We start from the raw sequence: 14,401 nt of genomic DNA, 5'->3' as shown, positions 1-14,401 counted from the left end.
TCTGTGGGTTCGAGCCCTGTGTCCGGCTCTGTGCTGATAGCATAGAGCCTGCAGCCGCTTCGGATTTTGTGTCTCCCTCTCTCTCTCTCCTCTTCCCCCACTTGTTCTCTCTCTCTCTCTCTCTCTCAAAAATAAATAAACGTTAAAACAAAACAGTAAAGAAAATCCCTTCGGAAGCTTCCTGTATCTCTACCCACCCAACTTCCCAGTATGTAACCAGTCTCTCCTCCCGACGCCGGTGCGGCTCCTCTGCCCCCGGTCCTGGCCCCGGGCTTTAGTAAAACCACCTTCTTGCATGGAAAAGTCTCAAGAATTCTTTCTCAACCGTTCACTCCCGGCCCACATCACATCAAAAGATGTGCACATTTACAAACCCTCCCATCAGGCCGCTCCGGGTCCCGAGGGCTCACTGGCCACCAGAAAGGCGCAGGCCTGTGGGGTCACAGGATCCCCCCCACCTGGGCCTATAAGCCCAAATCAGGAGATGGGAGGCGGGCGAGGGGGAAGGTGCTGGTGAGGAAGTTCAAAGACGGGAGGCAGTTCCCCCCACATGGCACTCATCCCGGGAGCCCGGGGACTGAAAGCTGTTTCATGGGGAAAAAGCAAGCATCCAGCACGGATCTGAAATAGGCACCCGCCTTGTTACACCCACAGGCAGAGTGTGGGGATTGAGTCGCTTCTGCGGTCTATGAAAACACGGAGTGGGCGGAAGCTGGAGGCCACGGGGCTGGAGCCCCCACCTGCCGGCGCGGAGGCTCCGGACAGACCCAGGGCCCAGAAGGGGCAGAGGCCGGAGGACGCATGCCCTGGAGGCTCCCTGGACCCGCGGCCCTGCAAGCGTCTGTGAGACGCGTCCGCCACCGTCCACCTCGCCCTCCGAGTCTGACAGCACGCTCCCAGGGCCAGTTTCCTACCAAATGGAGGAAAACGGACTCTCTTCCCCGTATTAATCAGACATTTTAAATTGTTCAGGGGCCCCGACTGGCTCAGCCTGCAGAGGGGGCAGCTCTTGATCACGCGGTCAGGGGTTCCAGCCCCACGTGGGCTGTAGAGATCACTCACGGAAATAAAACTTTTGGTGCCTGGGTTGGCTCAGTTGGTTGAGTGTCTGACTTTGGCTCAGGTCATGGTATGTCGGTCCATGGGTTCGAGCCCCGTGTCAGGTTCTGTGCTGACAGCTCGGAGCCTGGAGCTGCTTCGGATTCTGTGTTTCCCCCTCGCTTTGCCCCTCCCTATGCTTGCACTCTCTCTCTCAAAAATAAAGAAACATGTAAAAAAAAACCCTTAAAAACATAAAAAAAGAAATTTTAAAATGATACACTAGATGCCTCTCGGGTCAAAGAAGAAATCAAAATCACATCGCGGACAACATCCTCTGCTTTGCAGTGAAAACTCTGCCCGGGGCCGGCCGTGGGGCCAGATGCCCCGTGTGCGTGTGTGGAGGTGAGGACAGGTGCGCGTCCAGGGACGGAAATGCAGAGGTGGGGGAAAGTGCAGGACCGCTGTGGTCAGGGAGGCAGGAAACGCACAGACAAGGGCAGAGGTCCTGAATGGGAAAAAGGAACACAAAAGCTATAATCGACAAATACATTGAACCTGCTTCCTGGGGCGAGGCCACGACCTGGGGCTGATGATCGCCAGGCAGCCTTGGGAAGGAGGGTCCCGGGGCGGCAGCCCTGCTGCTGCGGGGGCGAGGCGGGTGACTGTGGCCCGGGCCTGGGGCTGAGTCAGAGGCAGTGAGTGGCTGGCACCCCAGCCTCCACAGTGGATGAGCAGGAGTGGGGGTTCCCCAGGAAGGGGCCTGCTTCACACCAGAGGCCGTTTCATCGCCAAGGAGGGTCTAGAAGTCAGTAATACAGAGGCCCAGGTCATCACCACCGCTGAGGAACACCGGACAAAGTGCCCCTGGCGGGCAGCCAGGTCTGCACCCCAAGTAGCCGGGCTTCAGTCCATCTGTGCAGCTGGCCGACGGCTCATGACGGCCGCCGGCGGGCCCTGCGCAGCCGCGAATGTGTGCGAGTCCCCGTTCGGGGCGACTCAAGGTTCATGGAGAAAAGACAGAGTGAATATATCCCGATGGTCCACACTTCTGTCCGTCGGGGCTGAGTCGGGGACCCGGGCCGTGAGCTCACGCAGAAGCCGGGGCCTGCTGGCTCCCTGACCCCCCCAGGGAACTGGGGTTTGAATTATACATTCGATTATAGAGGCAGCTGGAGTCTGAACTCCTGGTGGCCCGTGTCACAGGTGGGGGCCCCCCCCCCCCCCGCGGCTGCAGACCGGTCCCTCCCCTCCCCGGACAGCAGGCAGCATCCTCAGCAGAACAGTCTGCGAGGCCCATGATCAGTGCTCTGGTCTGTCACGCAATCTCCAGGTAATTTGCCCTGGGCCTCCTGCTGACGCACAAGGCAGGCCGGCCACAGCCACGGCCACGGCCACCGCCCGGACTGCAGGGCAGGGAGTTCTGCCCAGGTTTCTACAGAGGCCCGAGGCCCGGCCTTCAGGAAACCTTGATCTACCCCCTTCCCCGGGCAAAGCCTGGGGCCATCCTGAGCCACCCCCCAGTCCCCTGCCCAGCCCCCTCCCCGGCGGAGCGGATCCCTAACCTCACAGAAACCCCGCATGGGTCACTGGAGCGAGCACGGCCCTCCATCACCTGGACGACAGGTGCCCACAGAGGGAGACCCGTGCCCGGGATGCGGTACCAAGGCCTGGGCTCAGCCACCGCCACCAGACCCTGACCCCCTCCCCCCCGGCTGCCCTTCCTCCTCACCACTCGGGGTCCCTGGTGCCCCCAAAGGAGGGGAGCCCAGCTGGGGACAGCAGTGCTGGCCCCCAGGGAGCTAGGACGAGGTGAGACGGGGCATGGCAAGGAGCGCAGCAGTGTCGGCGGGGAGCCAGGGGGACCCAGGGGTCCAGGCGTGGCTCCAGGCCCCCACTCCCAGGACACCTTGCGACAGGCCCCCAGGAGCCTGGCTGTGGGAGGTTTAGTCACACACGTGGAGTTTGTCCCCCAAAACCCAGCTCTCCCTGGGCACCTGCACGACATTCGGCCAGAGCTCGTGCACCCCGGACCGTCCGAGGGGGTGAGGGACTCCTCACAGGAAAATGCACACCTACTGCACACACCCCCGCACACACCTGCACACCCCCACCCCCACACACAGCTCACACTCAAACACACACACATTTGCTCTCCCACACACTCACATGCTCACACACATGTGCACCCTCTCACACTTCCACACACACCCACTCACACACGCACACTGGGGGAGGAGAGCCCACCACAGCCAGCCCGGAGGTGCGGAGAGGAGGGTCTCCGGCGGGAAGAGGAAGGTGGGCCGAGGCCCCCCCCCCCGTTAACCCCCCAGCGGCCCCCCCCCCCCGTCTCATCTGCCCCCCAGCCTCCTCCTGGCTCCGCAGCCTCGCAGCCCCCATGTCGGGGGCCCAGGAAGTGCGCGCGTGGCTTGTCCATGCCCCTAGGCCCAGCGGCTGGGGCCTGGAGCTGTGCCCTGCCCTCCGGCCTGGGTCCCGTCCCCAGTCACAGCCGTCCCCCCCTCTCTGTGCGGCTCTGGCCACGGTGGGCACAGCGTTCCCTCCGGCTGGCATGGCCCGGCCCAGGGTGGGTGGTGGGGCCCAGGGCCGCCAGGGCCCCCTGCAGGGCTGGGCTCCTCGCGGGAGAAGAGCCACGGAACCCAACCGCTCCCCTTCAGAAAAGCACCCCCGGGCACGGAGCAGCCGCGTCCCCTCACCTTGCTGACGGCCTGGCCACCTCGGCGGGGCGTCCTGGCTGGGCGGGGAGAGGGCTCCGCTCTTTACCGGGCTGGGCAGTCGCACGGCGAAGTGGGCCGCGAGCCCCGACGGCGCGGGCACAGGGCTTCCTGTTCCCAGCTGCTGTGGAGGAAGTAGTTACAAGTGGGTGATTGCACCACAGGTGGCCCGTCAGCCCCTGCCGGCGCCGCACAGGCTCCCCGCAGAGGGCCCTGGAACCCTGTGGGCCGGCCCTTCCCCACACCCGTGCGGGGGAAGGAGGGACACTCTGCGGACCAGTATGGTGGCCCTGAGGGCACAGCCCTGGGCGAGGCCATAGCTGTGCCCTGCAGGGACGGGGGGCCACCGCCTGCACCCCGGGACAGGGGCCCGGCCTGCAGACGGCACGCACAGGAGAGGCGGCCAGAGGTGCCCAGGATCCGGACGTTGGTCACGGAGATACAGAGCACGGCGGCGGGGACCAGGGAGCCGAGGGACGCGCTGGCTCAGAGCGAGCTGGAGGGCGGGCGCCGGCACAGAGCGGGAAGGAGCAGGACACACGCGGTGCGATGCCCACCCCATCAGACCCCCAGAGCCGCGGCCCGTGGGCAGAGAGGGGCAGACGCCAACGCCCAACGGGGACAAGGGGCAGATGCCGGCCACAGGGGCAAAGCTCCGGGTCCCGGGAGGACCAGGTCCACAAAGACACGAACCCAAACAGCCTCAAGGAGCCCGGACACAGACACCCGGCTCCGGGACGGGACTGGCAGATGGGTGAACCCAGCAGGGGTGCGTGGTGAGCTCTCGCAGGGGAGCAAGGAAATGCGCAGAAACGATCAAGCCTACGTAACTACTGGTTTTATAAGCAGTGGTAAAAATATTAGTGCTCTGACACAAAAATCCTCCAGGACCGGAGCAGGAGGCCGGGAGAGCCCACGGCCGCCTCTCACACTCTCAGTGGACAATTGGATAGGAAATATTTAATGTTATATTGTAAGAGCCCTCAGGAAGCCTTCTTAAGGGGCACTCGAGTGGCTCAGGTCATGGTCTCTCAGTCTGTGACTTTGAGCCCCGCGTTGGGCTCTGTGCTGACAGCTCAGAGTCTGGAGCTGCTTCCGATTCTGTCTCCCTCTCTGCCCCTCCCCCATTCATGCTCTGTGTGTCTGTCTATCTTTCTCTCTGTCAAAGATAAATAAATATTAAAAAATTACCAAAAATTAAAAAATTGAAAAAGGAATACTTTCCTTAACAACAACAACAACAAAATGAATATAAATAGGATGTATACATCAGAATAAAAAAGAAAATAGGACAAATCTTGTTTTAAAGAGGCAAGAGAAATGAACAAATGGGATTATAAATTAAAAACATACAATAAGATGTCAGGAATGGGGTTGCCTGGGTGGCTCAGTCGGTTAAGCATCTGACGCTTTGTATTTTTTATTTTTTAAGTATTTATTTTAGGGGGGGGGAGGGGGGCATGGCGGGGGAGGGGCAAAGAGGGAAGGAGAAAGAGGATCCAAAGTGGGCTCCCTGCTGACAGCAGAAAGCCCCATGTGGGGCTCAAACTCACCAACCAGCGAGATCGTGTCCTGAGCCGAAGTCAGACGCTTAACCGACTGAGCCCCCCAGGTGCCCTGAACATCTGACTTTTGATATCAGCTCAGGTGGTGGTCCCAGGTCGTGGGACTGGGCCCCGTGTCTGGCTCCATGCTGAGCGTGCAGCCTGGTGAGGATCCTCTCTCTCTCTCTCTCTCTCTCTCTGCCCCTCTCCCCTGCTCATGCTCTCTCTCTCTCTCAAAAAATAAATCAAAACAAAAAGAAAAATAAATTAGTGTTAGTTTTCTCAGTTGTGATAACGAGTTTGGGATTATATTAGCAAGCCTCACGTTGAGGGTTCCATGTTGAAATGTCCAAGCTGACATGATAGGACACTCTGGATTTGCTGCAGGGGGTGGGGGTGGGGGGCTGAGGGGAGCGCACGGTAAAAAGAGGAAATCCTCAATTTCTGATGCTCGTGGGCGCTGCCCCTCTGCTCCGGGGAAGTCGGTGTCCCCTCGTCGCCCCACACCCGCAGGACGGGGCGTGGGCTCCGTCCGCCCTGAGCACACACCTGCCCGAGCTTATTTACAGAACACCTGGGAGGCGCATTCCAGGCAGAAAGAAAACCAAAGCTCACCTCCCCTGGCTCCCGTGGGGTCAAAGCCATGCAGCCTGACGCTCACTGAGAACAGGAGAGCAGCCGTAGCTTTCTGGAAGGTGCTTCGCCACGATGACTCGTAACTATGTGACAGCACACGTAACTCCTTCCCTGTGAGGACCGAGGAGCCCGGGCACCCGCCTGCTTTGGGGTCCGGGATAAGTCTTTCCTTTCTCTTCAGAGTTTTTGAGACATTTTGCTCATTACATCGACAGCGGGTCAGGGTATAAATAAAACCAGACTGGAGGCCGGGGGTTGAAAATTGCTGCAGCCAATGTGGCGGACGCGGACGTATGATCCACAAAACTACTCTGTTTACTCGTGTGGCTGGGTAAACTTTTCTGTAGTAAAAATTTTTAACTTTTTTTTTTAATAGACTCCACACTCAACCTGTGGGACTTGAACTCAGAACCCTGAGATCAAGGGTCAGATGCTCCATTGATGGAACCATCCAGGCGCCCATTTTTTTTTAACTTTAAAAAGAAGTGAAAAGTTCCTTAAAGGGGTTAGGTTCAGTTTTGCAAAGTGAGAAAGTTCTGAGGATTGGCGCACACGTTGTGGATGCGCATAACACGACTGCACTGCACACCTTGAAAATGGGAAGGATTGTTAAATGGCTAAATTTACGTTACGTGCTTTCTACCTCAGTGAAAAAGGAAAAAGTGCAGAAAAATGCTATTAGGTAAAATGTTAAAACAGACACTGAAGACTGAAAATAAAGGGCTAGAAAATGGACACGTTGTGTGCTGGGAAATATTAGTAATTATATAAAAATGATATCGAAAGATAGGGGCGCCTGGGGGGCTCAGTCGGGTAAGCCTCCGGCTTCGGCTCACGGCATATCTCAGGGTTCATGAGTTCGAGCCCCACGTGGGGCTCTGCGCTGACAGCTCAGAGCCTGGAGCTGCTTCAGATTCTGTGTCACCCTCTCCATCTGCCCTTCTCCCTCCCCCACTCATGCTCTGTCTGTCTCTGTCTCTCAAAACTAAATAAGTGTTAAAAAAAAAAAGAAATGAGGGGCGCCTGGGGGGCTCAGTCGGTTAAGCCTCCGGCTTCGGCTCAGGTCAGATCTCACGTTCGTGGGTTCGAGCCCCGCGTCAGGCTCTGTGCTGACAGCTAGCTCAGAGCCTGGAGCCTGCTTCCAGTTCTGTGTCTCCTTCTCTCTCTGCCCCTCCCCCTCTCATGCTCTGTCTCTCTCTGTATCAAAGATAAATAAAACATTAAAAAAAAATGCTATGAAAAGATACAATGCAAAGCAAAAAGCATTCGGTGCCTGAAGAGCCCTGAAGGGCCTGGCGCCTGTAATCCGCACAGAAGCGTCTCAGGTCTTCCTGGGCTGAACAAAGTAGGTACAAAATACATAGAACGAAACTGACGGACACATAAGCAAGCGGACGCGGGAACATCTTTAACATACCTGTCCCAGAGAGGAACGGGCGAAACAGAAATGCACATCAGGCCCACACAGGATTTGAGGAAGAGAAGCCCTTCTCTCTAACTGACAAACACATCATGTATTAAGCCACAAAGAAAATCTCAACTTTTTTTCTTTAATTTTGAGAGAGAGAGAGAGAGCATGAGCGCAGGGGAGGGGCAGAGAGAGAATCCCAAGCAAACTCTGCACCAGCAGCGCAGAGCCCGATGCGGGGCTCGAACCCACAAACCGCGAGATCATGACCTGAGCGGAAGCCAAGACTTGGATGCTTAACCGAGTGACCCCCCACGCGCCCCAAATCCCAACAGGTTCTAAAGCATGCAAGTCACAAGAGGCCACGTTCACGGACGCGGTATAAGAAAATCAGATGCTAACCAAAGGACAGCATTGGTGGGAAGCCACGCCCCCCGAGAAACCGGGGTGGGGGTGCCTAGCGTGGAGGCGGCGGCGCTGCGCAGGCTCACGCCGTGAGACAGTGAGCAGCAAGGTAAGTACTGATGTGGAGCTGGATGTGTCCGCGGGACACCGTTCAAAACCTTGACACCGAGGGTCTTTAACGCACGGTTGAAGCAGGCTGCATGGTGGGCGCCAGGAGGCCCGCAGGGAAGGCACGCAGTGCCCGCGGGCCCCTCCGAGGGCGCAGGGGCAGCAGCGGTCCTGGAACGGGACTGCGGAGGATTCCAGTCTTACATAGGTTTTTGTTTTTAGTTTTTTAATATTTATTTATTTTTGAAAGAGAGAGAAAGACAGACGGCGGGCGAGTCGGGGGAGGGGCAGAGAGACAGGGAAACAGAATCCCAAGCAGCTCCAGGGTCTGAACTGTCAGCACGGAGCCTGACGCGGGACTCGAACTCAAGGGGCCATGAGATCATGACGTGAGCTGAGGTCGGCCGATTAACTGACTGAGCCACCCCGGCGGCCTAGTTTTATATTTTTAAGAACAAAAAGTAGCGGGCAGAGGAAGGTCGAATGTTGAGATCTGACAGGCTCGGAGGGGGCGTTCGTGGGGGTTGGGGAGGCTGGGCCTCACACTTCTCTTTAGTCTGGAGACCTTTTACTGTTTTAAAAAGGAACTGACAGGAGTGGTTACACACGAGCCCGAGCAGCGTGTGGGGTAATGGAAATGTGCTAAAACGGGCTGCGGTGATGATTTCACAACCCTGTAAATTTGCTAAAATCATTACAGTGGGCACTGACGATGCGTGACTATTGGCACGTAAATTCTCCCTCACCGGAGCCGTAGGGAATCAAACAGAACGGGGAATGTTTAGGAGAAAAGAGCCACCGGAGCTTCCGGCCCCGCTGAGACGCCCGCCCGGCCGCTGGGCCCCAGGAACGCTGTCACACAGAATGAGATAGAGCAAATTCCTGACCCCGGGGTGATAAGTCAAGACCCGATGGGAGGCTGACCGGAGGGGACTGTCCTGCCCTGCCCTCCCCCCCCCCCCGGGGCCCCTGGCCTGGTCCGAGGCAGCCTGCGCCCCGGAACAACTCGGTGCGGGTGGCCGGGATCCCTCGTCTCTGGCCCCTGGACTGGGAAAGCCACGTCTCGATGGGTGCAGAGAGAGGGGAAAATGTCCGGCTTCGTTTTCTTCACCCTGGTCTCACCGCGGAAGCACACTCTTGCCCCAAAGCCGGCCTCCGGGACAGCGGGAGCGTCAGCGACAGTTCAGGAGCCACTGCTGTCCTCACTGTGGCCCAGAGTGACGCAGGCACAGCACCTACTCGGCAGGGGGTGAGGCCTGCAGCTCCTGCTTGACTGCCAGAGGGCAGGGAAGGGGTCAGGGAGGGGGGTGGTCAGAAGGCGGTCAAGAAAGAGATCCCATAAAGCTTTGTGTCAGGTTTCAGACTCAGCCCTCAGCACGTGTGGAAAGGCTTTGAGAATTGGGTCACGGTGTGGACCACTCCCAAGGCTGAAGTCTGGACCCACGGGCACGCAAGTGTGAGAAGGCTCCGAACCGCACTACAAAGCCTGAGAACTGAACTCCCGCGGGAAGCAGAGCCCCCAGGAAGGGGGTCTGAGCTTGTGCTCTGCCCCCTGCACAAGTTCAAGTGCTAACCTGCCAGCAAAAACAACGTGAGCAGGGCTGGGCAAGGTTTTGGTAGGATCCGGGATGAAGCAATTTTGTAACCGTGTAAAATACAATCCGAAAGCACGCAAACAGGAACACAAGAGAAAATGCAAGAACTTGTAAGAGAAAAAATAATAAACCAGGCCTACTCTGAGATGACCCCAATGCTGAAATGACCAAATAAAGCGTTTAAGTCATAAATATGCTCCATTAAGTAAGGAAGAAGGTTCTGGAAACAAAAACAAAGGTAAAAATTTCAGCAGAGATTTAAAAACCATGAAGAAGAATAAGATGGTTAAAAACCGTGAAGAAGAAAAAATTTAAAAATACAATAACAGAAATAGAAATTTCACTGGATGAGCTTAATAAGATAATGGTACAGACAGAAGAAGCAGAGTGAACTTGAAGACCAGCATGAATGACAACGAGAGAAAAAGAGATTGGCAGAGACAGAGACCGGCCACCTGTGGGATGCCAACATCTGCGCTGTTGGGGTCCCGGAGGGACAGGAGGGGCTGAAAGGTTGACAGAAAGAGCATTTGAGGAAATAATGGCTGAAAACTTCCCAAATTTGCTGAGAAATATAAGTTTGCAGACTCAAGAAACTCAGTACCCCTCAAACAGGAGAAACTCAAAGAAAACTAAGCCTAAACACATCACACTCAAACTGCTGAAAACCAAAGATAAAGAGGAAATTCTCGAAACCGAGCAGAGACAAATGACACATTCCATGCAGGGGAACAAGCGTTGAGTAGCTGTAAATTTCTCACCAGAAACCACAGAGGCAGAAGCGGGCAGCGTAGCGCTGGGGGGAGGCTGTCAGCCTGGGACTCCACGGCAGCACCGTTATTCCCCACGGTGAGGGAGGACGGAGGGCCATCTCACACAGACGCAGAGAACGAAAATCACTGAAAGCAATCTTGGGGCGCCTGCAGGGCTCAGTCGGTTAAGCGACCAGCTTCAGCTCAGGTCATGATCTTGCGGTCCGTGGGTTCGAGCCCCGCATCGGGCTCTGTGCTGACAGTTAGCTCAGAGCCTAGGGCCTGTCTTTGGATTCTGTATCTCCCTCTCTCTGACCACCCTGGTCACACTGTCTGTCTGTCTGTCTGTCTCTCAAAAATAAGCAAAACATTTAAAAATTTTTAAAGCAATCTTCAGATTTCAGAGGGAAATAATACTGGACATGTGGACACTGAGGAATAAAGACAGAGCAACAGAAATGGGAAATATCTACGTAAATACCCTTTTTGTATTTAGAGGTTATTTTTCTCCTCTCAAGGTCTTTAAAATATGTTGATAAAAATGACAGTTGACTCCTTGGGGTGCCTGGGTGGCTCAGTTAGTTAAGCACCTGACTTCGGCTCAGGTCATGATCTCACAGTCAGTGGGTTCGAGATTCGTGTCGGGCTCTGTGCTGACAGTTCAGAGCCTGGTGCCTGCTTTGGACTCTGTGTCTCCCTCTTTCTCTCTCAAAAAAAATTACAGTTGACTCCTCAGCAATGCAGGGGCTAGGGGTGCTGACTGACCCCTAAAAGTAAAAATCCATGTTTGACTTTTGACTCCCCCAAACCTAACGGCTAATAGCCTAGTATTGACTGGTTGGTGTAACATCAATAGTCGATTAACGCATATTTGGATAATTTCATATTCTTACAATAAAGGGAAAGAAAATGTTATTAAGAAAATCATCAGGAAAATAGATTTACAGCGATGTACCGTATTTATTCTTAAAATCTGCACACCAATGGACTCACACCATTCACACTCATGTCACTCCATGGCCAGCTCTATACACTGTCGCGTGTAGGATACAGAATCTGTGACACACCAGCGCAAGGATGACAGTAAAGGAGCCCGCACGGCTTTTCGGTTCCATCACATCCCGCCAGACACGGTAAAACAGCAATTTTCAGTAGTTGATGCAGCGTATAGTTCACAGATTACAAGCTCTACAGCCCCCAGTGGCACACTGAGTCAGGGAGTCGGCTAATAACTTAAAACGCAGTGGACTCATATGGTCCGAAAGAAAGCAGGAGAGGGAAATGCAAATGGAAAACAAAGAGAACAAACAGAAAACCAAAATTACATTAAGCGTAAATGGCCTAAATATACTGATTCCGAGACCAGTATCAGCAGGTGGGGTTTCTGAAACACGTCCCAGCTCTGCTGCCTGAGAGTGTGACGGTGTGGGCAGGGAGAGAAGCAGGAGGGCGGGAGACGCACCACGGACGCACGACTCAGGAAAACAGGAACAACTATGTGCCCGTCAGGCGCAGGCCACGGCACAGCGGGGAACGCCACCAGGTGTCAGCGGGGCTTCGCTCAACGACAAAGGGTCACCCCAGCGAGAGGTAAGGATTGTAAACAAGCACACGTCTCCCACCAGGGCTCACGATGCACAAAAACATTAGAGAGCTGAGAGAAAAGGGTGAAAACACACCTACCAGCTGGAGCCTTCGCTGCCCCTCTCAGCTTTCGGTTATAGAAGGCAGACAGGGGCTCAGTCGGTGAAGCAACCGGCTCTCGGCCTCAGCTTGGGTCTTGATCTTAGGGTCGTGAGTTCGAGCCCTGCATCGGGCTCCACGCTGGGTGTGAAGCCTGCTTAAAAAACAAGGCAGACAAGTGCAGCAAGCACACAGGTCTGAGGACACCATCAACCAGGACCCGCAGTTCCAGCCAGTCACCTGGGAGAGCTGTCTCCTGGGCCCTAAGACAGGTGTGAACACACTGAAGAGAACTGAAATCACACCCAGCGTGTTCTCCAGCTGTACTGGAATCAGACCAGGAAATAAGCAACAGAAAGATTTAGAGAAGTCTCCAAAGAAACAACACATGTCTTCTTCTTTCCTTTTTAAGAGAGAGAGCACAAGTGGGGGAGGGGCAGAGGGAGAGAGAGGATCCCAAGCGGGCTCCATCCCATGACCCTGTGATCCTGACCTGACCTGAAATCAAGAGTCGGACGCTTACCCCACTGAGCCGCCCAGGCACCCAGAAACAAGAGACTCCTGAATAATGTGTGGGTGAAATGGAAGCCTCAAGGTAAATTAGAAAATATTTTGAATGGAATCAAATCAAATATTATATATTGTATCTACAGGACCTAGGGGAAGCGGTGCCTCAATAGGAATTTATGGTATTAAATGCACATATTAGAAAATCAGTAACAAGGGACGCCTGGGTGGCTCAGTCAGTTGAGGGACCAAGTCTTGATTTTGGCTCAGGTCAGGATCCCAGCACTGTGAGATCAAGCCCTGCATCGGGCTCTGCACTGGGTGTGGAGCCTGCTTCAGATTCTCTCCTTCTCTCTGCCCCTCTCCCCATTCATGCTCTCTCTGTCTCTGTCTCTGTCTCTGTCTCTCTCAAATTAAAAAAAAAATTCAATGACTTCCTAAGCATTATGCCAAGGGAAGAAAGCCGGGGGGAAATACAGACGGCCAGCAAAACACACTCGGTGTCCGTGGGGTCTGGGAAGATGAGATGCTCTTTCCCACAAGGGCAAACTCGGGGGGACCAGGGTCACGAGGGACCAGCGGCATCAGGTACTTACATGCACACCCTGCGCCCCGTCTGTCTCGGCAGCGCCCTCCCCTGAAGGCCACAGCCCGGACTGTGAGTGGGTCTTTATGGGGCAGTACTGGTATAAAATGTACTCAGTTCCATCCAGTGACAGGGAAGTGGCTACGTAAACCGTGCACGTCCGCTCTCCAGCGCCCCGGGGCCTCCGAGAGCCGGCCTGGGCCAGTGAAGGCGGCCCACGGAGAGCTCCGGCGCTTGTGTGGAGGACTTTCTCCATCCAGGAGTAACCGTGTCGGGGCGCCTGCGGGGCTCCGTCGGTCCAGCGTCCGACTTCGGCTCAGGTCCTGATCTCACAGCTCATGAGTTCGAACCCCGTGTCAGGTTCTGTGCCGACAGCTCGGAGCCTGGAGCCGCTTCCCATTCTGTGTCTCCCTCCTCTGTCCCTCCCTGACTTGCACTCTGTCTCTCTCTCTCTCAGAAATAAACATTAAAAAAATTAAAGGAATAACAAAACAGAGGACTTGATGGCCCTGGAGGCTGTTGTGGGCAGTGGGCGTGAGGCTTTGTATTTTGAAGAAAGCTGAAGCCGGGGATGAGAGAAGGGAATTCTGGGAACACTTGTTCCCCCGAGTTGGCCAATACGCTCCAGGTGCAGTACCTTCTCGGACCTTCCAGTAAGTCACCTGTATTCCCCCAAGTGCTCTTTGCGGACATGGTACCTGGCCTAACACTGAGCTGGGCGCCCAGAGACCACACCGCCGTGCCCTCCAGAATGACATGGCCCAGTCAGGGACAGGCCTACCACAGTGATATAAGGCCGAATGAGTGTTCCCGGCATGGGGCTGGTGGTAGGGGACAGTCAGGTGATATAGAAGGGAGGGAGGGAGGGTGTTTCTATCTCCTCGGGGTCCTGAGTGCTGGCCTCGGCGCCCCCGGCCCCACTTCTCACCCAGCCACGTTCCCACAATGCAGAGCACCAAGAGGATCAGAGGGGGCTCCTATGTGAGAGTTTGAAGATTAAGACATATTTTAGGGATGGAGAATGTGAGGCCAAGGCTCCAGGCTCCCGTTACAGAGAACCCCAGGCAGGGCTGCAGTTCTTGAGCTGGTGCTGGGAGAAGGTTGGAGAGTCAGGCACCACAGCCCACAGTGGGGTGTGCGTGTGAGGTGTGGGAACGGGGCCCACCCGTCAGAGGAGGCACCGGGGAAGGAACAACCCGGCACTCAAACGGCAGAAAGCAAGCTTGGCCCTTGAGAGGGTGTCGGGATGGCGTTCGGCTCAACAGCACGACTGTGCGGGCACTTTCCCAGCTCACACCCTCCTATCTTGCATTCCTTTGGCAACTTCCTTCTGGCCCAACTCTCGCCTTTTCCTGACCTTTCCCCCATCCTTGCTTTTGTTTTCTTTTTAACTTCTTCCTACCAGTG

At 55.6% G+C, this 14,401-nt stretch overlaps 1 protein-coding gene across 1 annotated transcript in view; it reads right to left on the bottom strand.

Annotated features, from left to right (window-relative positions):
- The window catches only part of ITGB2 (integrin subunit beta 2), a 29,175-nt gene extending 16,937 nt beyond the window's left edge, over positions 1-12,238 (bottom strand). The window contains exons 1-2 of the mRNA XM_029940601.1: positions 11,902-12,238; positions 3,753-3,894 (exon numbers count right to left, since the gene is read on the bottom strand). The gene's annotated coding sequence lies outside the window, so the exon portion shown is untranslated. The remainder of the gene's footprint in view (positions 1-3,752; positions 3,895-11,901) is intronic.
- Positions 12,239-14,401: the final 2,163 nt, after the last annotated feature.

Source organism: Suricata suricatta, chromosome 5, assembly GCF_006229205.1.
Source record: "Suricata suricatta isolate VVHF042 chromosome 5, meerkat_22Aug2017_6uvM2_HiC, whole genome shotgun sequence".
NCBI lineage: Eukaryota > Metazoa > Chordata > Mammalia > Carnivora > Herpestidae > Suricata > Suricata suricatta.
The sequence above is the reverse complement of the archived record's forward strand: the minus strand, read 5'-3'. Positions and strand labels throughout refer to the sequence as shown.